General features: G+C 50.0%; 1 long non-coding RNA gene and 1 pseudogene across 1 annotated transcript in view; one reads left to right on the forward strand and one right to left on the reverse strand.

Moving 5' to 3' along the window:
• Positions 1–27,568, reverse strand: part of LOC136303965 (uncharacterized) — a 382,317-nt gene that overhangs the window by 150,395 nt on the left and 204,354 nt on the right. The window lies entirely within an intron of this gene.
• On the forward strand, positions 305–26,570 carry LOC136303970 (inhibitor of nuclear factor kappa-B kinase subunit beta-like; annotated as a pseudogene).

Consider the following 27,568-nt stretch of genomic DNA (forward strand, 5'->3'; position numbering starts at 1 on the left):
TGGGGCTGGAGGGGCGGGATGGGCGGGAAAGCGGTTCGGGGTCCCGGTGCCGGCAGTGTCTGCTCCCAGTATAAGCCTAGTCAGTCCCAGTATGAGCCCGGTCACTCCCAGTATGAGCCCGGTCACTCCCAGTATCCGTAGGTGGGGAGACAGGAGAGGGGGGAGCTTTAAGGGTTCCTGGGACTCGCTGCAGCCCGGGGAGGGCAGGCACCGAGCAGACGGGGGATCTCCTTCCCCTTCCCTGTGACACGGAGGCAAATCCCATCCTGCCCTTGTCCTTCCTCCCCCAGACAAGGAGCCGAGCATGGAGAGCAGGGAGGACAAATCCCCGCGGCAGAAGCTCCTGGCAGAGGCCGTTTTGAGCGGCTCCACAGCGCAGGAATGCAATGGAGAGGAAAAGGGCCGAAGGTCCCTGAGGAGGAGGGGCTGCAAACGCAGCTGGCGAGGATGTGAGGAGGAAAGAGCCAGGCCGGGCCGGGAAGGTGGCCGGAGATGGAGCCAGAGCTCAGAGCTGGTGGTCCATGAGCAGCTTCGTGATGGGGAGAAGCCCCACAAGTGCTCCGAATGTGGGAAGAGCTTCAGCCAGGCCAACAGCCTGATCTGCCACCAAAGCATTCACACAGGTGAACGGCCCTACGAGTGTGGGGAATGTGGGAAGAGCTTCAGACAGAGAATCAACCTGATCCAGCACCAGAACATCCACACTGGGGAAAGGCCGTACAAGTGTGGGGAGTGTGGGAAGGGCTTCAGGTACAGAGCCAACCTGAACTTCCACCAAAGGATCCACACTGGGGAGAAGCCCTACGAGTGTGGGGAATGTGGGATGAGCTTCAGCCAGAGGTCCAGCCTACTCCGCCACCAGATGTTCCACACAGGGGAACGACCCTACGAGTGTGGGGAATGTGGGATGAGCTTCAGGCGGAGCTCCCACCTGATCCTCCACCAAAGGACCCACACCGGGGAACGGCCCTACGAGTGTGGGGAATGTGGGAAGAGCTTCAGCCAGAAAATCAACCTGATCCAGCACCAGAACATCCACACTGGGGAAAGGCCGTACAAGTGTGGGGAATGTGGGAAGGGCTTCAGCCACAGAGCCAGCCTGAGCTTGCACCTAAAAATCCACACTGGGGAGAGGCCCTACAAGTGTTGCCAGTGTGGAAAGGGGTTTCGGGTCAGCAGCAAGCTCCTTGAACACCAGCAGACACACACAGAGGAGAGGCCCTTCTGCTGCCCTGACTGCGGGAAGGGCTTCAGGCACAACCCCAACCTCATCATCCACCGGCGCATCCACACTGGGGAGAGGCCCCAAGAGTGTCTCCGGTGTGGGAAGAGCTTCTCACAGAGCTCAGCCTTGACCCAACACCAACCAAGGCACCATCAGGAAAGCCCTGCCAGTGCCCCCGGTGCAGAAAGAGCTTCGAGCTCTGCTCCAGCTCCAGCCCCCACTGGAGGAGCCACATTGGGCAGAGCCCCGGTGACCCACATTCCCTGTGTTCCGTGTTGGGAAGTCACCTTGCCGATTATCCTTTTGATTAGACCTTAATTATTTTCTCTTCTCCCTCTCTTTGTACTGCAAAAGCCAAGAGAGATTGTAGCCCTGCTTTCGTGCCTGAGATCTTTTGGTTTTGTGAAATTCTTTTCTCGGGGAATTTTCTGTAAACAAGAGAAGTGTTTTTCTAAAAACTGTAGCATTGTTTTTCATTCCTTTTCCTAGGAGAGACTTCTTCTTGATGTCCCTCTGGTCTGACCAGTGTGATTGATGAGGTTTGTCTTTTTGTCACCAATCAGATTGGTCTGTGTAAAATACTAAGGGAGACACATTCGAAAAACTAAAGGAGTCATTTTCAGCCTTGGGAAGCTCCGAGTCTCCCAGCTCTGTCCCGCCCAGTCCCGCCCGGAGGCGCGGCCAAAACTCCCCGCAGCGAGCGCGGCGGTCCCGGAGCGATCCCGGAGCGATTCCGGGTCCGATCCCCGTCCCGGTTTCGGGCTCGGTCTCAGTCTCGGTCTCGGATCAGCGCCAGTGTCGGTGCTGGTTCCGGTGCCGGTCTCGGTCTGTCCCGGAGCGCTGCCGGTCTCGGTTCTGGCCGCGGTCCTGGAGCCTTCCCGGGGCCGGTTCCGAAGCGCTCCCGGTGCCGGTCGCAGTGTCGGTCGTGGTCTCAGTCTTGGTTGGTCCCGGTACCAGTTCTGGTGCCGGTTTTGGTCTCGGTCTCGATGTCGGTCCCAGTGCCGGTGCCTGTGCGGGGCCGGTCTCAGTTGCGGTGACGGTCTCAGCTTTGGTGTTGCTGCGGGTTCCGGTGCTGATCTTGTCTCGGTCTTGGTCCCGTTCCCGGAGATTTTTGGCCCATTTGGATGATTTGAAGCTAAACCTGGTGGATTTACGGTGGATTTTCGGCACAATTGGCGATTTTAGGCGAAACCGGGCGGTTTTAGGACCGCGCGTTCCCTTGACCCCGCCCCTTTCCCGTCCCAGTTCCCGCCCTTTCCTTGGCCCCGCCCTCCCAGGCCGGGCCCGGGCCCGGGGGAGGAGGAGGAGGGAGGGAGGAAGAGGCGCAGCGGCGGCAGGAGCGGGAGGAGAAGACGAGCGGAGGGAGCGGCGGCTCCAGCGCTCCCTGAACTGGCGGCACCGCCGGGATCATCGCCCCCATCCCGCAGGGGGCGGGGAGGGGGAGCTCGCCCCAAATATCCCGGGGGGTCCCTGGGTTTGGGGTTTGTTGGGGGGATGTTTGAAGCTCGCGGGGCTCCAAAGCCGAGCAGCAGATGCCCCTCGGGGGGATCATCGGGGGCTCCCCGGGAGGTGTTTTTGGGGGGTCCCGGTGCCGGCAGTGGCTGCTCCCAGTATGAGCCCGGTCAGTCCCAGTATGAGCCCAGTCTGTGAAAAACAATGTTCACTTTCTATGTAAATTTTCAGAAACAGGTTTAATAGAAAATGAGTCAGTTAGGAGATAAAAAAAAAGCTAAGTACGTTTGGCCGGTTGGCTTGGCATTTAGCCAAGTCCACACTCTGCTGTATCAGAGTCATTCTTTAAATACCATTTCCATTGTATCAACCTGTTGAATGTTCATATTTTTCCATAAACTAGTTTCCATATTCCGGGAACTGTTTTGCATGGTCCCTCCTTGGGTCCACTGTTTTAGGGCATGCGTGTTTCTTGGCTGTGTCTTCATTATCACCTCCAGCTTGGGCCTTGGTCCATACTTTCTTCAGATGGTAGATGCTGATAGTTGGTATCTCAATAGCAGAGTCTCCTTTACATGTTCACTAGATGTTTTCCCAACCAAACAGACAGTTTAAGCATACTATATCATCTAGTACCTCTATGCCTAATTTTCTTTACTAATAGCAGAACTAAAAAAACTTACATCATTACACAATATTCTTAACCATATAGAACACATCTTGCAAAAAGCCAAGTTTATAATATGCATTTATAACACCGGTCAGTCCCAGTATGAGCCCAGTCAGTCCCAGTACCCGTAAGTGGGGAGACAGAAGAGGGGGGAGCTTTTTGGGTTCCTGGGACTCCCAGCAGCCCGGGGAGGGTGGGGACTGAATAGATGAGGGACCCCAATAAAAGTGTGACCCCCCAACAGCTGGGACAGGGGGGAACCAGTTTGGGCCTTGGAGCTGCAGGTGGACACAGGCAGCTGCTTCTGCTCCCTCTGTGTGTCCCCGTGTTCAGCAGTGCTGCTCCATCAGTCTGTGCCCAGCAACGGGGAAAAGCCTCAGCCCTGCAGGGCCAGCGGGAAGGGAGCTGCTCCATACAGGAACAGGAAACAAAGGAAACACATTCTTTAGGATGTGTTTTCTGTTAAAAAAAAAAAAAAAAAGGATGAAAAAAAAAGAGAAAAGAGAAAACCGGAAAAAATACAAAAGATAAAAACTGCCCCAAAACTGTGTAGTTAAAAGTCTTCCATAACTGTGGATTAAAAAGATGTAAGTGATGTTTTGAAATGAGAACTCAGTTGCTTTGTAAATGTGCTCGTGGCAAGGATTCATCAGCTGCATTCTTTTGCAGATGTTGGAATTATTTCCTAATATGAAGTAAATTTAAACTTAAAGCAATAGGAAATTGAAAGACGGATTGTGTATGACTGCATCTTGAGTGTAAAACTTTGGCAGTTTGAAACTTGGAGCAAAAGTGTTGCAAATGAAAGTTTTAAATCCCAATGGATTGTGTGACAGTTTTTCCTATACTGTGTGTAGCAGCCCAAGGATTTCATCAGTGGGGTGGTGGGTGCTTTTAGCTTTGTCCTGTGCCACTCTGGGATGTCATGAAACAGGACTTCACCTGCCACCAGCCCGCGTTTCCCTCTGCCACCCCAGCTCCGTGGACCTTGTGTCCCCCAAAGCAGACACAAAGTTTTCCTGCTGCTCTCCCTTTGCACAAATCCACAGAGAGCTGGGATTGTTCCAAGTCTTGTCTCTCCATTGTGCCATATTCCTAAAGAACCAGCAGCCCATCCCAATGAATACAGCGAGTTACACTGATGGTTGTCAGCTCCATTTCCTGCCTAGAAATCCTGAAACTGCTTCTAAATGCTGCTCTCCTCAGCTCTTAGACACCTACTCACACAAAGCTGGGAAAAAATCCCCTGGCTTCCGGCTTACAAGTGAGCCAAAGTTAGAGCTCTGTGGAAAATCTCTATCCATCCCTATCCTTTTAATACATCTGTATGTGAGGTGTGCATGGATGTGTCTTGTATAGAAAGGAAGGAGTGCACAAGCACCGTGCCTGACACTTTCCCTCTCTGTGTTCATTCCATACCCATGGGTACAAAGACATTATGGAAACCCTGGCGCAGACAGAGCCTTCTGTGCATGGATACAGAGACATCCAAGAGCCCCTTGGTCATCCTGCTGGAAGGACGACAAAAAGGGAGTGGGAACTCAGCAGTGAGGAGAGCTGAGGGCTGGAGAGCAGCTCTGAATGACACTAAAATGTCTCTGGGCCTCTGAGACATTGCTACTCTTCAGCCAGTGCCAGTCCCTAAGCCTGGGACTCAGTCTTCCTCATGCTGAGGGGCACCAAGGAAGGCAACAGTGTGATGGAGACTGGCATGGGCTGGGAACTCACTGGGGAAAAATAGAGAGCATTGTGAAGGAAAAGGCAGGTGGAGGACAGAACTGTTCAGAGAAGAGCTGAGCTACAGCTTGAGCAAGCTTAAAAATGTCATTTGGGGCCATCCCAGATTGATTTCATTTCAGAAGGTATTGAAGAAGTTTATTTTTTGGGCGGTATCATGTTTTCTCTTGGAGATGTACACTCTGCAAACTTGAGCCGCATTGCCAAAATGCTCAAGGCAAGTCTCTGCTGCAGGGCACACCGTTTCTTCTTTGGCTGATCCCGGCCCGGTGCTGAGCCCAGCAGAGCCCTGGCAGAGCCCAGAGCAGCCTCAGCACCCGCAGAGCCCGGCTGCAAGGACAGAAACCAGAAACCGCCCGTCAGCTGAAGGCTCCTGTGCCCTTGTCCCAGCCGCCCGCGGTGCCCAGGCCACGCTGGCCGTGCTCAGGGCTGGGCCCAAAGCTGCCCATCAGTGCTGGCAGGACGTGTGCCCAGCCTGCAGCCAGCCACGGCGCATCCAGCCCTCAGCAGCTGCCCAGAGCAAGATGCTCCTGTGCTGGCTGCCATCTCCCAAAAGCTCTTACCCCACCCGTGCCAAGAAGACGGGGACCCACCTCACGCCATCCGCCGCTGGAAGAAAAGCTGCTCCCAAACCACGTCTTCAGCCTTCTCCAAGGGCGCGGCCCATCCACGCCACAGCTGGTCCCAAGCACTTCCCAATCCAAACTGGACACCACCTAGAACACTTCCTTTAGAAAAACAAACAACCAATTAACAGACAATAAGGGGAAACAAGGGAAAAGGTAAAAGATGTGATCTCTGTCAGGGGCTTGAGGAAGGGCCAATTCTGACATGCTTGGGAAAAACCCACCCACCAGTGAGGGAAGCCCATGCTTTCACTCTTCCCCCCTGCACTGCCCCCCAAAATAATGGTGATCCCAAAGCAAACAAGGGCAGTGGAGCAGCCCACGCCCTTCCTTGCCTGCCAAGCAAAGCAGCCCATGGACAGGCTCTGGAGTCCCACCTCTGCTCCCACCTTGGGGGTTTGTTTGTGTCGGGCTGGCTGCCCCAGCCCCAGCCCAGGGCACGGTGGGTGGTGGGGGCTGTTGGCAGGGCCAGGAGCCAACTCCCATTTTGTAACCACCCCAGCCTGTGCCCCCAGCCCTGCCAAAAAGCAGCTTGGCAGCCCACTGAACAATCAGTTGGACCTGCCCCAGCAAAGGGAGGAACCTGTGGTTCCTGGACAGGCCGTGCAATGCCCAAATCTGGGAGCATCCCCCTGTTCGTGGACTCATCTGCAAATTGGCTGTGGAGCCTGGCTTTGAAGAAGGTGCCAGAATCGAAGTCAATCATCTTCACCTTTGTGGTGGCCAGGTCCCAGAAGAGGTTTTCATCCTTGATGTTGTCCTCGCTGTCTCCAGCAGCAGCAGCCGCACCTTGTCCAGCTTCTCCAGGGGCTCCTTCTCGTTCCCTGGGAGTGAGACCAGGCTCTCAGGGCTCTGCCCAGGGCCCCAGCTGTCAGTGAACCAGGACAAGCAAAACCAGCCTGGATGGCAGCCACCAGTGCTGGGCAGAGCAGCTCGGCTCCAGCACGAGGGCTGCCTGTGCCCATCCCATGAGCCCTGCGCATTGACACAGGCAGGACAAAAAGTCTGGGTTGCTCTGCTTCTGATCGCCAAGGCATGTGTGCAGCTGGAACTTACCAGGGCCCTGCATCAAAGTGTGCCTGTGGCTCTCTCCCTTCTTCTAGGGCAGATGAGTATCCTGCATCCAAGGATCACAGAACAGGTCTTCTAATGAGGGCCTGTCCAAGGAGTGCACTGATAAACACCACCTGATGAGATCTTGGCAATCTGGGGAGAGAAACCAGAAGCCGCCAGTCAGTTGGAGAAAGCTCCTGTCCCACTATTCCCATGCCCAGGCCATGCTGCATGTGCTCAGAGCTGGGCCTAAACTTTCCCACCAATTCCCTGTTTTGGAGGAGATCAGGAGAGCAGGACATGTGCCACCTCCTCAGCAGCTGCCAGAGCAGGATGCTCACAAGCCAACTGCTGTTTCCCAGCACTGGTATTCCCCCTGTGCCCAGAGATGAGCATCCACCTTGAGAGAGCCGTTGTGGCAGGGAGAGCTGATGGTCCCAGCTGATCTTCTGACCCCTCCTGAAAGGGTGTCTTCCACAGACCATCTGGTGCAGCAGGATGCCTAGGGACCAGATGGTAGCTGGCTCGCCATAGTACCAGCCACAGTGGGTCCATTCCGGGGGGCTGTAGGATGGTGTTCCTATGGAATACAGATGGAGTTCATCAGGGGGATGCTGCTGCTCCCAGAGCCTGGCCCCAGCATCCCTGGGCATGCGGGGGCTGCACCAGTGGCACGTGGGGTGACCTGCTGCTCTCTCACCAGCACCAGTGACTTGTTTACAAACTCAGGGTTGGAAAAAAAGCTACTAGTGTCAGAAGGGGGCAGCGGAAGCCGTGGCAAGGCCTGGCCATGACATCCAAAGGAAAACCCCACTCGGCGCCAGGGAAAAACCATGCCCTCATCCTCCCTGCCTGCATTGCCCCAAAAAACATTATGAATCCAGGGCAAATAAGGCAGGCAGAGCAGCCCAAGCCCATTCTTGCCTGCACACCAAACTGGCTGCTGCACTGCTTCTAGCCCCCGCTTCTCTGCTACTCTCACCCACAGGTGTTTTTGTCGAGCTGCCTGCCCCAACCCCAGCGCCAGTCCTGGGCAGAGTGGCTGGCAAAGGCTGCCAGCAGGGCTGGAAGCTGGCCCCCCACGCACCCTTGCTCAAAAGCCACTTGGCTGAAGACTCAGTGCCGTGTCTGGCAGCAAAAGGGAGAGTCCCTGCTGCCACACCCAGGCTGGGCCATGAGATGCTGGGACCGGGAGCACACTCCTGCGTGGGCTCACCTGCAAATTGAGTGTATGCTCTCTCTTGCAGGTAGGTGCCACAGCCAAAGTCAATCAATTTGGCCTGCCCGGTAGCCAGGTCAACCAAGATGTTCTGGGGTTTGATGTCCCTGTGCAGGACCCCGCAGCTGGTGCAGTGCCGCACGGCTTCCAGGACCTGGCGGAACAGCTCCCGCGCCACCTCCTCGGACAGGAACCTCCGTGCCCGAATGAAATGCTGGAGGTCCTGACACCGCTCCGGGCGCTCCAGCACCATCACGATGTTGTTGGAGAGCTCCACCCACTCCAGCAGCTGGACCACACCAGGGAAGCCAGTGGAGACCCTGTCCAGCAGCACGATCTCCAGCGGTGCGCTGGTGCCGTTGGGCTGTGGGAGGACCACGATGCCGTCAGTGGGGCTGAGGCCGTGCCAGGGGTGGGGAAGCGCTCACCCTGCCCGGGATGTTCTGCACCCTCCAGTGGCCGCACGCCCGCTCTCCCTCGAGGCGTCCTGGCGGATTCCACCCTGCCGGGCCTCGGCTCGTCCCCGCCCGGCACGCCCCGGCTTCTCCCGCTGGCCCCCGCTCACTCACCAGCTCTCCCCAGTGCCGGACGCGGTTCCGTGGCACCCTTTTGATGGCCACCTGCAAGGCAAGGGGAGCAGCGGGCTGAGCTCACCGCCCGCCCTGCCCAGCCCCATCCTCTTCCTCCTCCTCCGCCCTTCTCCTCCTCCTCCTGCACCCCCTCCTCCTGCGGCCGCCGCTCACCGGGGCGCCATCCGAAAGCCGCGTCGCCGCGAAGACAGTTCCGAAGCCGCCGCGCCCCAGCAGCGAACCCAGCCGGTACAGCTCCTGGAGGCCCTGCTGCGCCTTCCCTGCCGGAGAGACGCGGCTGTCAGCGCTCGGCCTGGGGCCAGGAACGGCCCCTGAGCGCCCCTCAACCACCCCAGGCCGGGCATCCCCAGGCGTTCGCTCCTGGGAAGGCGACACTGGCGGCTCGGGGCCGGCGGCCGCGCTGGCCAGCGGCGGAGCTCGGGCCGGGGAAGGCGCAGCGCAGGCGGCGGGAGCGGCCGCGCCGCGTGTGTCCGCGGGGCCCGGGAGGGGCCGGGGCCGGGCTCGGAACAGGCGGAGGCAAAGCGCGGCGATACTGTCCCTGGCCCAGGCACCGATCCCCGCCCAGCACCGCCATCGCCAGGACAGCCAGAGGCGGGCGGAGGCGAGAGCGCGGTGGGAGGCCCGGGGGCGGGGACGGGGCAGCCCCGCCCGGGGCCGGGGGCGGGCCGGGGGCATGGCCCGGCCCTGCAGGGGAGAGGGACACTGGGAGAGGAGGGGGACACCGGGACAGGGAGACTGGGAGCGGGTGTGGGACTGCAGGAGAGGGAGAGGAGAAGCAGGAGGGAGTCGCAAGAGGAGCTTTTTTTTTTTTTTTGCTGCTGCTGCTGCCGCTGCTGCCGCTGCAACTGAAGCCCCGGGGCCGTTTCTCCCCGGGGCCGTTTGTCCGTTGCCCGGTCAGCCCCACGCCGAGCCCCGCGCACCGCGGGGGTATCCCCTGAGCCTTCCAAACGCGGGAACTTTGCCCCGTTGAGCCAAGACCCAGAGCCTTGACTCCTGCACTGTGGTAGAGCAATCCCCTTGGCTGCTGCTGTGCATTGTCCCTGCTGAGGGTCACACACTGTCAGAGATCATTCCTTGAATGCAGAATTCGTACCTGGCCCAAGCACTGCACTTGCGTCTCCAGCATTGCTTTCCAAGAGAAACGGGGGTAGGCAAATTGTGTGTAGCTCATGGTATTTTACAGCGTCCAAAACTTGCCAAGTCATGGATCTTAGAGGTGAGATCTCTTTGTAGTTAATGGGATGGAGAAGTAGTGCAAAATGGAAAAGGGGAGCATAGAAATAAATAGAGAAAACCATCTTGGATTGGTTCTTTCCATTTTTGTTTCATTTTTTAAAAGCTGTTTCAGCTTTCCCAGAATCTTCTCCACAGTCCTGTCTGCTCTTTCCAAGAACCCTTCCTGGAGAACGAGCTGCAGCTTCTGTCACTAAATGTCCTACCAACGGCAGCAAGTTTGTGAAGGAAAATAAAAAACGGTTTTACAAATATATTAACGGCAAAAGGAAGGCTAAAAACCGACCTTTGTTCTCTGCTGGATGTGGGAGGGAACTTAGGAACTGCAGATGAGGTGATGGCAGAAGTGCTTAACGCCTTCTTTGCCTCAGTCTTTAGTGGGAATATGGCTTGTCCTCAGGACAGCTGCCCTCCTGGGCTGGTAGATGGTGTCAGGGAATAGAATGGTGCCCCTGTTATCCAGGAGGAGGCAGCCAGAGAACTGCTGAGCCAAATGGATGTTCACAGATCTGTGGGCCCAAGTGGGATCCACCACAGGGTGATGAGGGAGCTGGCAGATGAGCTTGTGAAGCCGCTCTCCATCATTTACCAACAGTCCTGGCTCACTGGTGAGGTTCCGGAGGACCGGAAACTGGCCAATGTGACAGCCACTCACACAAAGGGTGGGAAGGAGGAACTGGTAATTAGAGGCCAGTTAGCCTGACCTCAGTACCCGGTAAGGTCACGGAGCAGTTTATATTGAGTGTCATCATGCAGCACCTACAGGACGGCCCGGGTATCAGAGCCAGCCAGCACGGGTTTAGGAGGGGCAGGTGTTGTTTGACCAACCTGCCTCTTCTATGAACAGGTGACCTGCGTGGTGGATGTGGGAGAGGCTTTGGATGTTGTCTGTTTGGACTTCAGCAAGGCCTTTGACACTGTCTCCCACAGCACACTCCTGGAAAAGCCGGCGGCCCACGGCTTGGACAGGAGCACTCTTTGCTGGGGAGGCAAAGGCAGAGGGTGGTGGGGAATGGCGCCGCATCCAGCTGGCAGCCGGTCACCAGTGGTGTTCCTCAGGGGTCTGTTCCTCGGGGCTCCTGGACTCAGCCCCAAATCCACCTGATAAAAATCCACCGAAATCCCTGCGGAGCTCTTGGTCTTCCTTCAGTTGTCTTCAAGTCTCCATGGCTTGTGCAGCTGCTTGGAATCAGTTCGGAATTCTCTTAAGGAGGAAGATATCAAAGCGCACCTCGTGATTTTTGGTTTTTTAATAGCAGGAGTATTTTTTTTATTTTTCATTTCATTGAAGAGTTGACTGAAGCGTTCTTTAGGTGATCTTGGTGCTGAATGTCTCCTTAGGAGTTCTGAGCACAGCGAAGAATGAGCCCCTTGCAGGCTGACCCTGTTTGGACAACCTGCTTCTCACCCAACCTCACCACGTGTGACATCACCCACCTTGGACTGCGCTCCCAAAACATCAAAGAAAATTCAGCATTTTTTTATAAAAACAAACTTATGTAAATAATAAAATTAGAAATTTATTTTTCAGTTTTATAATAACATTTTTCTATATTTTATTAGCTAATTTTTATATTGACATTATAAAATCAATATATTTTTAGCAACGAAGAAAGTTATTGGTCATTGGTTCTAAGTAACACACTTCCCTTCATGAATTGATTGACCACTACTGGCGATTGATTTCTTCTTCTTCATGCTGATTTGCTCTGTTTTTAGTCCTTTTGTCATCTTCTTTAGCATTTTCTCAGACAGGGTAAAAGGGGCAACTTTGGGGTTCATGGAGACATTTCTGGGGCACATTTGGGGCAGGGAATTTGGAGAGAACTTGAGGTTCTGGAGGACACATTTGGGAAGCGGGTGGACACTTGGAGGGGCACTTAGGGATTCTGTCGGACAATTCGGGGTCCAGGGGGCACTTGGAGGTCAGGGAGGGGAATCCGGGGCCCTTCGGGATCCGGGCGGGCACCTGGGGGGCTCTGAGGGGACTCTCTGGGGCGCGGGGGATGATGGGAGTTGTAGGCGCGGGTAGAACAGGGTTGAACGGCGCCGCGGAGCATCACGGGAGGTGGAGGCGCAGCTCCAACGGCTGTCGGCGGGGCGCGGGGCATGATGGGAGATGGAGTCACGGCTGGAGTAGCGCTCCGAGTGCGCCGCGGAGCATGCTGGGAGCTGTAGTCCCGGAAGTGGCTCGAACGGGGCGCCTGGGGCTCCGGGAAGGCGCTTTGGGGACACTTTTGTGTCCGAGCCGCGATTTGAGGTCCTCGGGGGGAACGTGTACGGCTCGGGAGCACTTGCGGGGAGCTTGGGGAGCTGTCACCGAGCTCTCTAGGGCGCGGGGCGGGGCAGGAGTTTTTAGGCGCAGAACCGTGTTCCGAGGGGCTCCGAGGCCAGGGGGGATGATTGGAGATGAATTCCCTGAAGTCGCTCTAAGGGGAATCTGTGGGGTCGCAGCGTTCAAGGGATCCGGGGACGCTTTGGGGGCGGGCGAATGGGCGCTGAGGGAACAGTTAGGGATCCTGGAGGGGCTGGGGGACACTTGTTTAGTTCAACGTGGTTTTTTGCTCATGAAACGTACGTATTGTATTTAAAACTTAATATTCCATAGGTATGGGTTCTATAGGCGTAGATATCAATTAGCCTAAGTGCAAAACCTACTATTCCATGTAAGAATGATGTTCTCTACTGTTAAAAGCAAAATTAACCAAAGCAAACAAAAAGGAGAGAGTTAACAATTAATGAGAAAGGAACAGAAAAGGTTGTTATGCCACTGTAAACTTTCACTCTGAGTCTACATTTCAAATAATACAGGTGACCCATCTGAAGGAGGATTTCTCCTCAGGGGAAATGTCTTTCTAAAAGTTTCCTTTGTTGCCAGAAGCTGCCTCTGTGCCAGGAGCCCGGCCCAGCTCAGCAGCACAGAAACAGCCCAAGGACTTGAATGACCCTCCCGTGGATTTGGTGTTTCCATTCAACTCTGTCCCTGAAAGAGTGTTCCAAAAACTTCTCAAGAACTCAAAGGTAAATTAAAACACTGAAGTTTTTTGCAGTTTTAATGGGACACACAGAGAGACCCAATGGAGAAAGTGTCCCCAGGTTCCATCACTGCAGGCACTGATGACAGGTGGGGACAGACAAGGCAAAGGTGTCTCTGGTGCTGAGCAAACCTGGATGTGTTCCATGAATCCAAAAGGCCAAGGCCTGAGCCCCGGCCCCTGGCAGGGCAGGGATCTGTGGGGCAGGGATCTGTGGGTCCGGGCTCTGTGGGTCAGGGCTCAGCCGTGGGTCACAGATCCGTGGGTCAGGGCTCAGCCGTGGGGCTCACCGTGGCAGGGGTTGCTCAGGAGGTCACTCGGGGGGCGCCGGATCCTATGGGGCGGCTCCAGCGGCTCCTGTGGGGCAGAGACGGGGGCGGGACAATCTGTGGGGCAGGAGCCATCTGGGGGGCGGGGATGGGATCTGTGGGGCGGGGTTTGGGATTCGGGATCTATGGGGCAGAGCGGGGATCCCTCAAAATTCCCACAAAAATCCCCAAATTTCCCAAAAACTCCAAATTTCCCCCCCCAAAAATTCCAATTTTTTTCCTCGAAAATATTCCCAAAATTTTCCCCCATTTTTCCCAATTTTTCCCCATTTTTCCCAATTTTTCCCCAATTTTTCCCCATTTTTCCCAATTTTTCCCAATTTTTCCCCATTTTTCTCAATTTTTCCCAATTTTTTATAATATTCTGAAAGTTTCCCACAGAATCCTCAAAAAATTCCCCCAAAATTCCCCAAAATTTTCCACAAAAATTCCCAAATCTTTCAAATCCCCCCAAATGTTCCCATTTTTTTCCCCAATTTTCCCAAATTTTGGGGGCTTTCCCCCAAATTTTCCCCAAAAATCCCCTTAAAAACGACCCCAAACCATCAAAAAATCCCAAAATTTTCCCGATTTTCCCCCAAAATCACCTAAAAATTCCCCCCAAAATCCCCAAATTCCCAATTTTCACCCCAAATCTCCCAAAATTTCCCCAAAATTCTCCCAGATTTTCCAAATCCTCCATTTCCCCCTCAGAATTCCCCTAAAAACAACCCCAAAAATCCCAAATTTCCCCCAAATTCTCAAATTTTCACCCCAAATTTCGGGTTTTTCCCCCAAAACTTTCCAACCTCGAGGGCCACCAGTGGGCGCTCTGCAGGGAGAGAATTTGGCGGATTTTGGGAAAATTTGGGGGAATTTTGGAGAGTTTTGTAGGAATTTTGGGAGAATTTTGATGATTTGGGGTCATTTTGGGGCAAATTTGGGGGAATTTTTTGGGAAATTTGGGAGAATTTGGGGGAAAATTTGGGTAATTTGGAAAAAATTGGGGGGATTTTGGGAAAATTCAGGGGATTTGGGGGGAAATCTTGGGGGATTTTGGGAGGAATTTGGGAAAAAATTTGGGATTTTTTGGGGGAAATTTGGGGTTTTTTCCAGAAATTTCGGGGTTATTTGGGGGAATTTTGGGAAAAATTGGGAATTTTAGGGGGAAATCCGGGGGATTCGGAGGAATTCAAAGAAGGAATGGTGAAATCCTGGGAATTTTTGGACCATTTTGGGTCATATCAGGGGAAATTTTGGGTGATTTGGGAGGGAAATTTTGGGAATTTTTGGGGATTTTTGTGATTTTTGAAGAAATTTTGGGATTTTTTTTAGATTTTGGTGAAATTTGGGAGAATTTGGCGGATTTTTGAAAAATTTTTGAGAATTTTGGGGAATTTGGGGGGATTTTTGACAAAATTTTGGAAATTTTTTTGGATTTTGGTAAAATTTGGGGAATTTTTGAGGAAATTTTGGGAATTTTTGTGGGCTGTTTTTGGGGGGAATTTCGGGAGAATTTTGGTTGATTTTGGGGGGATTTGGGGACAATTTTGGGGGAGATATTTGTGGAATTTTGAAGAATTTTGGGGGATTTTTGAAGAAATTTTGGGAATTTTGGGGGGATTTTGGTAAAATTTGGGGATTTTTTGGGACTTTTGAGGAAATTTTGGGAATTTTTTTATATTTTGGGGAAATTTGAGGGGAATTTTGGGGATTTTTGGGGAAATTTGGGGCGGATTTTTTGGGGGGGAAATTCGGGACAATTTTGGGGTCATTTGGGGCCTCGGTGTATCCCGTCATGCCCCACGCCGCTTTGCGCCACGGTGTATCCCGTCGTGCCCTGCGGTGCCACTTTGCGCCTCGGTGTATCCCGTCATGCCCCGCGCCGAATTACACCTCGGTGTATCCCGTCGTGCCCTGCGGTGCCACTTTGTGCCTCGGTGTATCCCGTCATGCCCTGCGGCGCTTTGCACCTCGGTGTATCCCGTCATGCCCTGCGGCGCTCTGTGCCTCGGTTTATCCCATCATTCCCCCGGCGCCGCTTTGCTCCTCGGCGTACAAATGACGTCACCCGCATTTATTTCGCCTCTCATTTGCATAAATTTACATAAGGCTGGCGCATCAGTGGGGTGGGCGGGGTCAGAGCCACGCCCAGGCCCCTCCCAGTACAAACCAGCAACTCCCAGTCCCTGTGGTAAGTGATGTCATTCGCGTTTATTTGTGCTCTCATTTACATAAATTTGCATCTCGGCGCGGTGGGCGGGGTCAGAGCCGCGTTGGCCCCTCCCACTCCCTCCCAGTACAACCCAGTAACCCCCAGGCCCCGCCCAGTTTGTCCCGCCCTTATCGCTCCATATAAGGGAAGGGGGCGTGGCCTGACAAAGGGCGTGGTCAGTTCACCTGTGGGGGGAGGGGCAAAGGTTAAACCACACCCAGAAACCCCAAAACCAGTTTAAACCAGAATAAACCAGTAACCCCCAAACCCACTCCCAGTCCATCCCAGTATAAACCAGTGACCCCAAACCCACTCCCAGTCCATCCCAGTATAAACCAGTGACCCCAAACCCACTCCCAGTCCATCCCAGTATAAACCAGTGACCCCAAACCCACTCCCAGTCCATCCCAGTATAAACCAGTGACCCCAAACCCACTCCCAGTCCATCCCAGTATAAACCAGTGACCCCAAACCCAGTCCCAGTCCATCCCAGTATAAACCAGTGACCCCCAGTCCCCGTCCCAGTGCCCTCACCTGTCCGTACTGGTTTGAACTGGGATCTCTCGATGCTCGGTGGCCTCCAGGGAGCGGCTCAGGGCCAGGGCCCGGCGCTGGGGGATACTGGGAGTTACTGGTTTATACTGGTTTGTACTGGTTTGTACTGGGTTATACTGGTTTGTACTGGTTTGGGGGTTTTCCTTACTGGTTTGTACTGGGACAGGGTTTAGGGGTCACTGGGATGAAGTGGGATGAACTGGGAAGGGATTTGAGGTTACTGGTTTGTACTGGTTTATACTGGTTTGGGGTTTTTCTTTACTGGTTTGTACTGGGAGGGGGTTTGGGGGTTTTTTGGGATTTTTGGGGAGAATTTTGGGGATTTTGGAGCATCAAAAATCCCAATTTTCAGTCGGAATTTTGGGTGAATTTGGGGGATTTTGGGGCTTTAAAAATCCAAATTTTTAGTGGGAATTTTTGGGTGAATTTTGGGGATTTTGGGGCTCCTAAAAATTCCAATTTTTAGTGGGAATTTTGGGGTCATTTTTGGGGATTTGGGGCCTCCAAAAATCTCAATTTTAGTGAGAATTTTGGGGGATTTTGGGTGGGAATTTTGGGGTGAATTTGGGTAATTTTAGGGCTTCAAAAATCCCATTTTTCAATCAGAACTTTGGGGTCATTTTTGGGGATTTTGGGGCTCTGAAATCCTGATTTTTGGGGCGAATTTTTAGGTCAATTTTTGGGATTTTGGGGCTCTGAAATCCCGATTTTTAATGGGAATTTTTGGGGTAATTTTTGGGGCATTTTGGGTGAATTTTGGGGGATTTTGGGGCTCTAAAAGTTCCAATTTTTAGTGGGAATTTTGGGGTGAATTTAGGGGATTTTGGGTGGAAATTTTGGGGTGAATTTAGGGGATTTTGGGACTTTAAAAATTTCAATTTTTGGGTGAATTTTTGGGATTTTGGGGGCTCTAAAAATCCCAATTTTTAGTGGGAATTTTGGGGTTTTTTGAGGGATTTTAGGTGGGAATTTTGGGGGGAATTTTGGGGATTTTGGGGCTTTAAAAATTCCCACTTTCAGCAGGAAATTTTGGGGTGATTTTTGGGGATTTTTGGGCTCTAAAAAATCTCAATTTTAGTGGGAATTTTGGGTGGGAATTTTGGGGTGATTTTGAGGGATTTTGGGGCTTAAAAAATCTCAGTTTTCAGTCGGGATTTTGGGGTCATTTTTTGGGATTTTGGGGCTCTGAAATCTCGATTTTTAGTGGGAATTTTTGGGGGTCATTTTTGGGGCATTTTGGGTGAATTGTGGGGGATTTTGGGGCTCTAAAAGTTTCTATTTTCTATTCCTATTCCTATTCCTCTTGGGTCTCACACTGCCGTCTTCGGCTCGTCTGCCGTGCCCTCAGCGCTACAACAACGCTGCTACCTAGAGCCGCCGCTTTGCCTGACTTAACGTCTGTGCTGCGGCAGTCCCTTGGGGTGTTGGATTAACATTTTCGGCTGCAGCAGTCTCATTGCAGTTTGGGTCTTTTCTGGACGGTAGCAACAGACTCCCTTGCACTCCTGTGCAGGGCTCGTTGCTGTACCTTCTAGACAGATCTGTAATGCATACATGTTGAAGAAACACACTGTCTTCCGTATGAAGTGCCAGGAGTTAAAATGAGTCTAGATCCGTGAAAGATGGAAACCTTTAGAATTCACTAACTCAATTTCTCAAAGCATTTGTGACCATGTTGGGCTTTGCATGGTGACCACGAGCACATGAAAGTGTATAGCAGTTTCAGAACATCATGTATACTTGCCTAATTTTTGTTCTACAGACTGAACCATCCCAATGTGGTGGCTGCCCGCGATGTCCCTGAAGGGATGCAGAAGCTCGCACCAAATGACTTGCCATTGTTGGCCATGGAGTACTGCCAAGGTGGAGACCTCCGCAAGGTGGGGTCCCTAGGATGGTAACCTAGGAATGGATCACCTTCTGATCTGATCCTAGGTTTTCTACTGAAGTTTTCCCTTCAAACCTTTGCTTTCATACCCTGATGTTTCCTATTTCTAGTCATGGCATCAACAAGTGTTGGTGGCTTGGTCCTTGGTATTATGTTCAGCTTTTGAAGACTTAAGTGCTTTGTATATTTTTTTAGGTGCAAGTGACACTGTGAGGAGTTTGCACCTAGAGAATGAGGGCAAGTGTAGGGGACGTGCGACAGTATTTGAGTATGGCCAAGACCATTGTGGGGTAGGTGCATCTGTAGGCTGTACCCTTCCTGAAAGTGATGAACTCTTGTCTGTCATAGGAAGAGATAACACATGGTAGTTCTAATCCTAAGGCTTTTCTGACCTTTGCTATAATCTGCCCATAGCTAAAACACAGACCTTAGGCCTCAGATGGGAGTTGATACTGTCAGGCAAAGAGGGATGGAACAAATAGGATGAAAACGGGATGACAGTGACTTCTTTCATCTTCTTTCCCATGCAATTAAACCAAGGCACAAAGCTGTAATTGCTGCTACCGCAGGTCACAGTCCATAGAGTTTTGTGCTTCTGGAGAATTTAATTGCTGTTGCTGAAACTTCTTGCATCCCTGAGAATTTGTGGAACTCTGGAGTTCACTCGGGATAGAGAAGGGAAAGACTACATTCTGTGTTCCTTACTTGCAGTACCTGGACCAGCTGGAGAATTGCTGTGGCTTGCGGGAAGAAACTATTCTTATCTTGTTATCTGACATTGGTAAGTGGTGGCAGTACCTTCAGTTGTCTGAACTATGGAAACCCTTTTAGTCCTGAGTCCACTCTCCAAATATACAGTAGTGACCTTAGTGACTCCATTTCAGACTGACCTTTTATGATCTTGATCATCTCCCAAAAGTGTTGGGAGTCTGGGGAAGTTCTTGCCTACTGGAAGCTAGCCAGCATTACTACAGTTTACAGGAAGGATGTGAGGGAACATCCAGAGAGAGAACTCAATTTGTGTCCAGAGTTCTATGGTGCTGACTTTACCCCTGACACTCAGCGTTTCGTTGTATGTTTGATTGTACAAGGTCTGATGTGAAAGCCATGCTTATTACTAGATAGAATAGATGAATCCTTACTGAGCTCATGCAGGGTACTGTTATTTAGCTCTAACAACTGGCTTTTTCTGTCTCAGCTTCTGCTCTCAGATACCTTCATGAGAACAGGGTCATCCAGAGACTTGAAGCCAGAGAACATTGTGCTGCAGCAAGGAGAGCAAAGGGTAAGCAGGAAGCCGTCGTCTCTACCTGCACAGACAAGTAAACTTACAAGGAACCTGCATGTGCTTCATGCAGTTACATGGTCCCTCTGCAAGAGCACTCAGCCCAGGATAACACCTGTCTCAGGTCACTGTCACATAGTATTCTGTGTGCAGCTGAGGTGAGACGTTGTATTAGACGTCTGTTAACACCTGACATTTTGACTTTCAACTATTAAGGAAAGAAGCAGACTGTACTGATTGACCAAAGATCGGAAGGAGCTAGAGGCGTAACTGCTAAGTGTGCTCCAACACCTTCAAATTCATTGTGGTTTTAGAAATCTACAGTAGCCTCCCATTTCTGCTTCTATCTCTTCACTGGCACCTTTCCTGCATAGCTTTGAAGAGCCAGACCTTTTCTTTCTGCTGTATGATGTGCTTTTAACAGGACTTCAGTCTGGCATTCTTATTCTCTGTTGTGTGTTTCAGTTAATACACAGAATCATTGACCTTGGTTATGCTAAAGAGTTGGATCAGGGGAGCCTGTGCACATCCTTTGTTGGGACTCTGCAGTACTTGGTAAGAAAGGAATTCAGCTAGAAGAGCAGCTACTGCCTTCTAGAGGGATAGAATTAACTGTTACCAAGCTTTGGGCTGGGATTAGGTACTTGCACGGTATGGGGTGCGTTTGTGGTGCTGAAGCTAGCAAAGGTGACTGCTTTTTTGCTGATGCTGGATTTTGCTGAGACTGGGGTTTGTGCTACCTGCATCTGTTATAAATAAGCAGGAGTGCCAGTAACCTATGCTACTCACTCCAGGAGGGTCTTAAAGCACGTGAGAGGCAGCGTTCAGTAATGTCTTTAATTATTTGTACAAATGTTAATGAGATGTTAAGGGACGGAGAAAGCTAAGAGCTTTCTGGCCAAAGCCATCTGGCTTTGTCTCATGCGTGTAAACTGTATCAGGCTCCAGAGCTGCTGGAACAGCAGAAGTATAGGGTGACAGTGGATTCCTGGAGCTTTGGCACGCTTGCCTTTGAGTGCATTACAGGCTTCCGACCATTCCTACCCAACTGGCAGCCAGTGCAATGGTGAGTGAACCGTGGCTGGGTGGTAAGTGGGCATGATGTGACTTTCCTGTTTACAGGAAGCAGAAGTGTGGTCCCTTGATTCTGAGGATAATATCCCTATGTTTCTTGCCCTTTTGGAAAGTGACCCCTTTCACAGGGGCTTGACTCACCTGAGCAAGTTCAGCATTCCTGAGACTTGCTCTATGGGATAAGGGCTGACTCCCGCAGGGCAGGTAACAGAAACCAAAGTGGCATCTGTATTATATGTCAAGAGTAGCTTTCAAGAGCCTACTAGCATGCAGGCTGGGAAAGGCGGGCAATTTTTTCACCATTGTACTCGCTCACATTAGGCATGCAAAAGTGCGTCAGAAGAGTGAGCTGGATATTGTTGTTTCAGAAGACTTATCCGGAGAAGTCAAGTTTTCTAGCAGTTTGCCCTGTCCCAACAATCTAAACAGGTGAGTACTAGAAATTGCTGTGCTGAGATAAACTGATTCTTCTGCAAAAGGACCAAGTTTGTGTTATATGCCTTACTGTGTTAATCTGTGAATACATTGAGTGCGTGACACAGGCAGTACTACTGTCGCTTGTCAAATTTGTGTAGTCTTGGTTTCTGCCTTCTAAACGCTGCGTTTGTGATGGGGAGAGGTGGAGTGCTGGAGGGAGAAGGAGGGGGGCAGTTTTGTCAGTCCTCCCACACAGAACAGGCCGTATCGTTACTGCAAATGCACTTTTACCTTTTCTGATCTCCTGGTTTTTGTTGCTCAGTGTTTTGTCTGGGAGGCTGGAGAAATGGCCGCAACTCATGTTAATGTGGCACCCACGTCAGAGAGGTACAGATCCTACATATGAACCCAATGGGTGTTTCAAAGCATTGGATGACATTTTGAACTTGAAGGTAAGCAATATGTCTGTATTACCCTAAAAAGCTTTCCAGAGAGCAGTTTCCTGAGCCTCTGAATCCTAGACTTAGGAGGAAGAGTGAGGCAGAAACTCATAGAACTGTCTCCTGACCGTTAGTGACAGGTGCTTTCCTCTTGCTTCTTTGAGGACAAATACTCCCTGAGCTTGTTGGGAGTAGCGAATAGCTTCTGTGCATGCTTGGTTCCATATTCTGAGAGAGGATTCTACAGGTATTTAACTGCCATGTGGCCTCTCTTCCCCTTGATGGAGGACAAGAACTTTGCCATAATGCTAGGAAGTAGCTGATTCTGCCAAGTGCTTTGAAGAGTTTCTTGGTGGTCATTTTTTTGGTCCCTCAATCTCTGCTCTAAGATGACCAATGTATCTTCAGCCTTTCTCATGCCATGCTACTCTTCTGGTAGTTGCTTCATGTTTTGGACATGGTTACGGGAACTGTGCACACCTACCCTGTGACGGAGGAAGAGACTCTGCAGAGTGTGAAGGCCAGGATTCAGTCAGATACAGGAATTCCAGAACAGGACCAGGAACTAGTGCAGGAAGCAGGACTTGAATTGTTTTCTCAGAAGTTGGTCACTAAACATACAGCTGATGGCAAGGTGAGTCTCGGTATTCCCTTTCTTAAGTTTGAGTGAATCAGAAGTCACTGCACTCGCTTTGGGATCACAGCACTCCCTGCTGTTGTGGCATGCTTTTGTCATGGTAACCTCACAGACCTAACAGCCACTGTAGCGTAGGCAGCCTGTTGCCTTTGGTGCTCTGTGTTTGGTTGAGGAGGACTCTTCTGTTTGTGGTGTTGCCAAGGCTTGCTCTTCCCAAGAAAACCTGGTTGGGTCTTTTGTCTTCTGCAGGTGAATGATACTGCAGCAGCAGACACAGACCTTCTCTTCCTCTTTGATAACAAGAAAGTTTCCTGAGGCCCAGGTGGCCTTGCGTCCTCATCCAGAAAGTGTTGGCTGCATCCGTAAGGACTCCTCTGGCATGAATATGAAGGGCGGGGTGGGGTCAGTGTTGAGAGGGGCGTCTGTGTTTCGTGGTCTGTATCGTGCACAAAGAGTAGAGGGAGCTTTTGCGTATTGGGACTGAAGAAGCAGTAAAATGGACTGTCATTCATTCAGTTTATCAGAATAACTGAAAAAGGGAGGTGTTTGATTTTGACATGCTAGGGGAGCTGCACAGGGGTTATCCAGCTCTAGGCTTTGCAGGCAGTAACATGCCCCTCAAAGGAGCAATGTTTTGGTCTGTTTTGTGATAACACAGTATTCCTGCTTCACGCTGATATGTCCATTTCCCTTTCTCCCACCTCCTCTGTTTTCAGTTCAGGATCCAAAGAAGAATCTCCACTTTTTCCAGTTGCGCAAAGTGTGGGGTCAGATCTGGCAGACAATGCGGATGCTGAAAGAGGACTGTAATCGGCTTCAGCAGGGGCAGCGAGCAGCCATGTACGGTGGCCGTTTCTCCACAATACTTATCTCTGTCTTTGTGCGCTGGTGGAAGGGAAGACAGAAATGGGACCCTGTTGGAATGGGGAAGCCCGTGATTGGAGCTGTATGCAATTCATGAAAAGTGGAGAGTTAGCCCTTTGGCACAACTGCATTTGTCCTCACCGCTGTCTCAAGTATCTGTTTTGGATGTAAATGAAAGCCTGGTGGATTTCTACTTTCAGAGGCTAATAGGAACTTCTTGTCCTTGCAGGATGAATCTGTTGCGTTACAATAGTACCCTCTGGAAGACGAAGAATTCTATGGCCTCCCTTTCTCAGCAGCTGAAAGCAAAGCTGGACTTCTTTAAAACAAGCATCCAAATTGACCTGGAAAAGTATAAAGAGCAGATTGAGTTTGGAATTAGTGAGTATAGAATCTGGCAAACAGGTCTTTTCATGACTCTTATCCTCACAAAAACACCTGCCTCCTTCTCTGTGAACCTGAGAAAGCCAGTCACTCTTCTTTGATTCCTGTAGCTTCTGAGAAGCTGCTGTTTGCCTGCAAAGAGATGGAGCAAGCTGTGGAACTTTGTGGGCGTGTATGTTTTTAAATCTAACTGCTAATCATAAAGAGGTTTGTTTTTGTTATCTCTCCCCTCCTCCCCCTTTAGCTTCATTGTCCCTGCCTTAAATAGAAACCCCTTGTATCTGCACTGATGTCAGATTTCACATTGCCTTGGTTTGTGTGGCACAATTTTTGTCCATTATTAGTACTACATGAAGCTCATTCTGTTGTAAGGCTTAGGGGGAAACGGGAGATCTTGGCGAAGCCCCAGAAACATCTTGGAATTTCCTTGAATTGAAACGACTCGTTTGTCTTTGGCCAAGGCTGCTGTTTGCATCTTGTTGGTTTGTTTAGAATTAAGAATGAGAAAGGAAGAACCAGTGTGAGTGTGAGTGGTAGTGTCTCTAGGTATGAGACTGTTGTGTTGCTTATGTTCTACCCTGCTTTCAGGAAGATGATGTGGAGCAGGTAGTGAAGAGGATGATGGCCCTGCAGACAGACATCGTGGACCTGCAGAGAAGCCCGCTAGGTCGTAAACAAGGAGGAACACTGGAGGATTTGTGAGTTGAACTACCTTGAGCTTCAGATGCAGGAGTGTTTCTGGCTAAGCTTACTCACTAGAGGACCGTGAAAGGGCTGTTTCTTCCACCCAAATTGTGGGGGACTGGGAGCACTTTAACACTAAAGATGTTTTTTGACTCATCTGTCATTGTTCTGAAATGGCAGACAGGTATAGAAAAGATTTGAGTTCTCAAACTATTTGTTCCATGCTTTGGTTCTTTGGAAATCCTTTTCTTTCCTGCTTTTTACTTCTAGAGAAGAACAAGCCAGAGAGCTGTACCGAAGACTCAGAGAGAAGCCAAGAGGTAAAAGACGCTTTAGCTCAAGGTCAGCTTGCTTTGTGTGTAACTTTGGAGGTGTAGTAATGATCATTGAGAAAACTAGCTGACTTCTAGGCCTGCCCAGACACTAGCAGCACATGGGCTCTCCTGGATTGCCTTTTTTCAAGAGGGAAGTCAGGGAGTCAGTTTCACACTAGGCCAGCCTTCCTTTCTTGGTGCTTTGTGAGCTGTTCTCGAAACTCCTCTGGAGCTCTTCTCAGAGCAGGCTGTTGCCACAAGCAACAAACAACCTTTCTGGGTAGAAAGGATGAAAGACACGACTGTTCCTTTGATCCAGTCCCAACTCTCCTTTTCAAGCTCTTTAAATTTTGAAGAAGGTGGCTAAAATTCAGTGTAATTCATCCCACTCAAACTTGCATATCCTGAACTTTGGCTGTTTCAGGATTAAAGCAGTAGTGGAAATGAGCCGCTAAGAATCTTCTCACTCTGTCCTATAAACCGACCTTTCTGTGTAATATTGGCTCTCATTCCAGATCAGAGGAGAGGCGGTGACAGCCAGGAAATAGTACGACTGCTTCTACAGGCAATCCAGACCTTTGAAAAAGAAGTTTGAGTCATTTATGCTCAGCTCAGGTGAGCTTTGCACATTTTATTCAGAGTTGAGAGAAGGTATTTTCTCTTCCAGCAAGAGAAGGTTTAAAACTCATTGCATACGGCTCTTGAGATCTTGCAGTGTTAACAGAAAATAATTAACTTCAGAAATGTTCTACTGCAGTGGCCCATGTGTGATCTGATTAGTTTTTATTTTTTTAATAGTAAAACTGTAGTTTGCAAACAGAAGGCATTGGAATTGTTCCCCAGAGTGGAGAAAGTGATGAATCTGATGAGTGAAGATGAGGAAACAGTTGTTAGGCTTCAGGAGAAACGACAGAAAGAACTGTGGAACTTGCTGAAAATTGCTTGTGTAAGTAAAATAAGAACTCCCCTTTAACCTGAGAATATGGTTTGTAGCACAGGCTACTGAAACAATAGTAAATTGAGTGTATCCTATGGTTCTTTTCTTTATTTTGTATCAGTATGAAAGCCAAGTTCCAGGTTGTCTCATATTCCCGGCTGCTGAAAACTAGTGGGAACAATTGCACTCTGAATATTCTGTGTTTTCTTCAGAGTAAAGTGCGTGGTCCTGTTACTGGCAGTCCAGAGAGCGTGAACACATCCCGTCTTGGTAGCTCAGGTCAACTGCTGCTGCAAGTCCCTTCTGGAACATTCAGTGTATCAGAATCTGTAAGAAAAAGGTGAGGCAAAGTCTGGAGTTCTTCGGCTGCTAATGCCACCACTACAAAGCTAGGCTTCCTGCTTTGTGAAATAATGGCCCACAGGGTTTCTCATATTTTACACTTTGTGTTCAGCTTGCATTGTCAGCAGCCTTAGTTTACTTGGTAGTTAAGACTTCCTGGGGCTTTCAGATCTTCCATATGAAAATTGGGTATCATGTATGGCTTCACTTCCCCCAGCCTCAGTAACAAAAGTGGTTTTTTGGTTTTCTTCCTTTAATCTGAGATGGTTGGGCTCACTTGGAAGTACACTGCCAGCAAGAACTGTTGAAGTATTGTCATGTAAGGTCACAGTAGCTGAGCTGTGTCATTGAGACTGCTGCATGCGTAGTTCCGGCTTGCTTAAATGAACTGGGTTACCACTTGGAATGAAAGACCTTGGTTTGTTTCTTTGCCTGTTGCCCCATCCTTAAGTTTATAGGCTTCTCAGCTTTTCCTCTAGCAACAGTGTTTCCACCTAATAAGAACCCAATTCCATCTTGGAATACATTTCCTTTCCCCCATTTAGTAAATCAGGGGCTGCCACCAACTTTTCATTTGCAGTATGAAATACAAGCCTATGACCTGACTAACTTCAGTGTTCTGCAGCGTATCTGCCAGAAGTATTTCTTGATGACAGAGGCAGCATCTCTTTAAACTGCCACAGAAATTAATAGTGTAATAATTGCCCCTTTCAGTGAGGAGCTGCTGCTGGAATCTCGGAAACTTTGTAGCCAACTAGAAAATGTGATGCATGACACAATGAAGGATCAAGAGCAGAGTTTCCTGGTAATGTATTCACTCTTCTGTAAATGGACTAAGGAAGTGCCTGGCTTCGAAGTTCTGAATGTGCAACTTTGCCACCAGTAACACAGCTAAATGAAATCTGCATTTTACTCGTGGACAAGGGGGAGAGTAGGAGATGCACAGAGATAGGAAGCACCGGTTCCCTCATAATCTGCCGCCTGACTTACTCTGCTTGCCAAAACTGGGAGCCACATGCTGGGAACTTGCTGCGCTAAACAGTAAGGGATGGGGCAAAGCACTTGGCTGTTGTACAAAACTACTGCAAAACTGCACACAAATTTGGGATGAGCGGGTGTCAGGGATCCTTAATTTAACAATGCAGAATATTGAAGAGAGAGTAAAATACTGGAGAGTGCAAGTAGGTTGTTTCCTTGACAGCAGTCACGTGGCTCATCATGAAATTGACCAACTTGTTCCCAGTAAATTTTTTATAACTCTTAACACACTTTACCTTTATTTTAGAAAAAGCTCAACTGTAGCCTGGTGTTGAATTTCATTTATTCTTTCGGCTCTAGACTGGAGCTGGCTGCAGCTTCAGGTAGAAGAAACAAACAATCCAGAACAAACCCAGATGTAGAATCAGTCTGGTTGCCTCTGAAGCCATGCTGCTTTGGGAAGCCAACTGTGAAAAGCTGCTGCCTCTGAGAAGGGAATATCAGCTGCCTTCTACTGTCACCAACTGCTTATGTGATACATATGGCTTAGCTTTTAGTATCCACTTCTCAGACACTTTCACAAAGATACATTAGGGAATGCCTGTTCTAACTGCTTGGAGAATGTTCTTAATTGTGCCTTAAGACAGCAGATCTCTGTCCTGATACGTCTTCCCTTAGGCATCGCCTGGGGCTGTTTTGCTGCATTTTAGGCTTTCTAATGAACAATGGACAAGGTATACCCAGTCACTGGTAGTTGTCACCTTCCTAATGAACTGTGAACTTAATTGCTTAACTTTGCTGATTTGCACTTTTTTTCTTTAAGTGTAATGGTTGTACTTACCTAATACTTGTTTCCTGTATGGGAACAAAATTATCTAAAACATGTAAACTTTTGGTTTGCTCTTTTTGATGCGCTCAATAACACTATAATGGAAAAAGCTGCTTTCACTGTGCAGGTCTCTAAAACGTGAGAGGTGTAAGAATGTTAGCCTAGAAACCAAAGAAGGAAATCTTCAGTGTACAGGTATCGTGTAACAAAGCATTTGCAGATTATCTATTAACCATGCTTAAAGTTGCATGAAAAGATGAAAAAAAGACCAAAAAAACCCAACTGGATGGAACCTTGGTGAGAGTCAACACACACCAACCTTGTGTTCTGACTGTGACCAATTTATTTCATTCTGTTGTAACCCCAAATTTCCACTACAACACAGAGACCTCCTTTTATAAAAGGCTGTGAAGTATAGGACGTGCAAAATGCAATACAATAATGGGGAGAGGTTGGATTTTCTTTTGGTTTTTTTGGAACAGGTTTAAAATACAGGAAACTGAAATGTGGCACAAACATCACAACTTCCATGCATGCCTTCAAGTGTCTTCCTTTGTTGTGCTGGCACACTCTGGAC

This window comes from Chamaea fasciata, unplaced genomic scaffold (assembly GCF_029207755.1).
Source record: "Chamaea fasciata isolate MVZ Bird 193981 ecotype frontalis unplaced genomic scaffold, bChaFas1.0.hap1 SCAF_45, whole genome shotgun sequence".
NCBI classification, from domain to species: domain Eukaryota; kingdom Metazoa; phylum Chordata; class Aves; order Passeriformes; family Sylviidae; genus Chamaea; species Chamaea fasciata.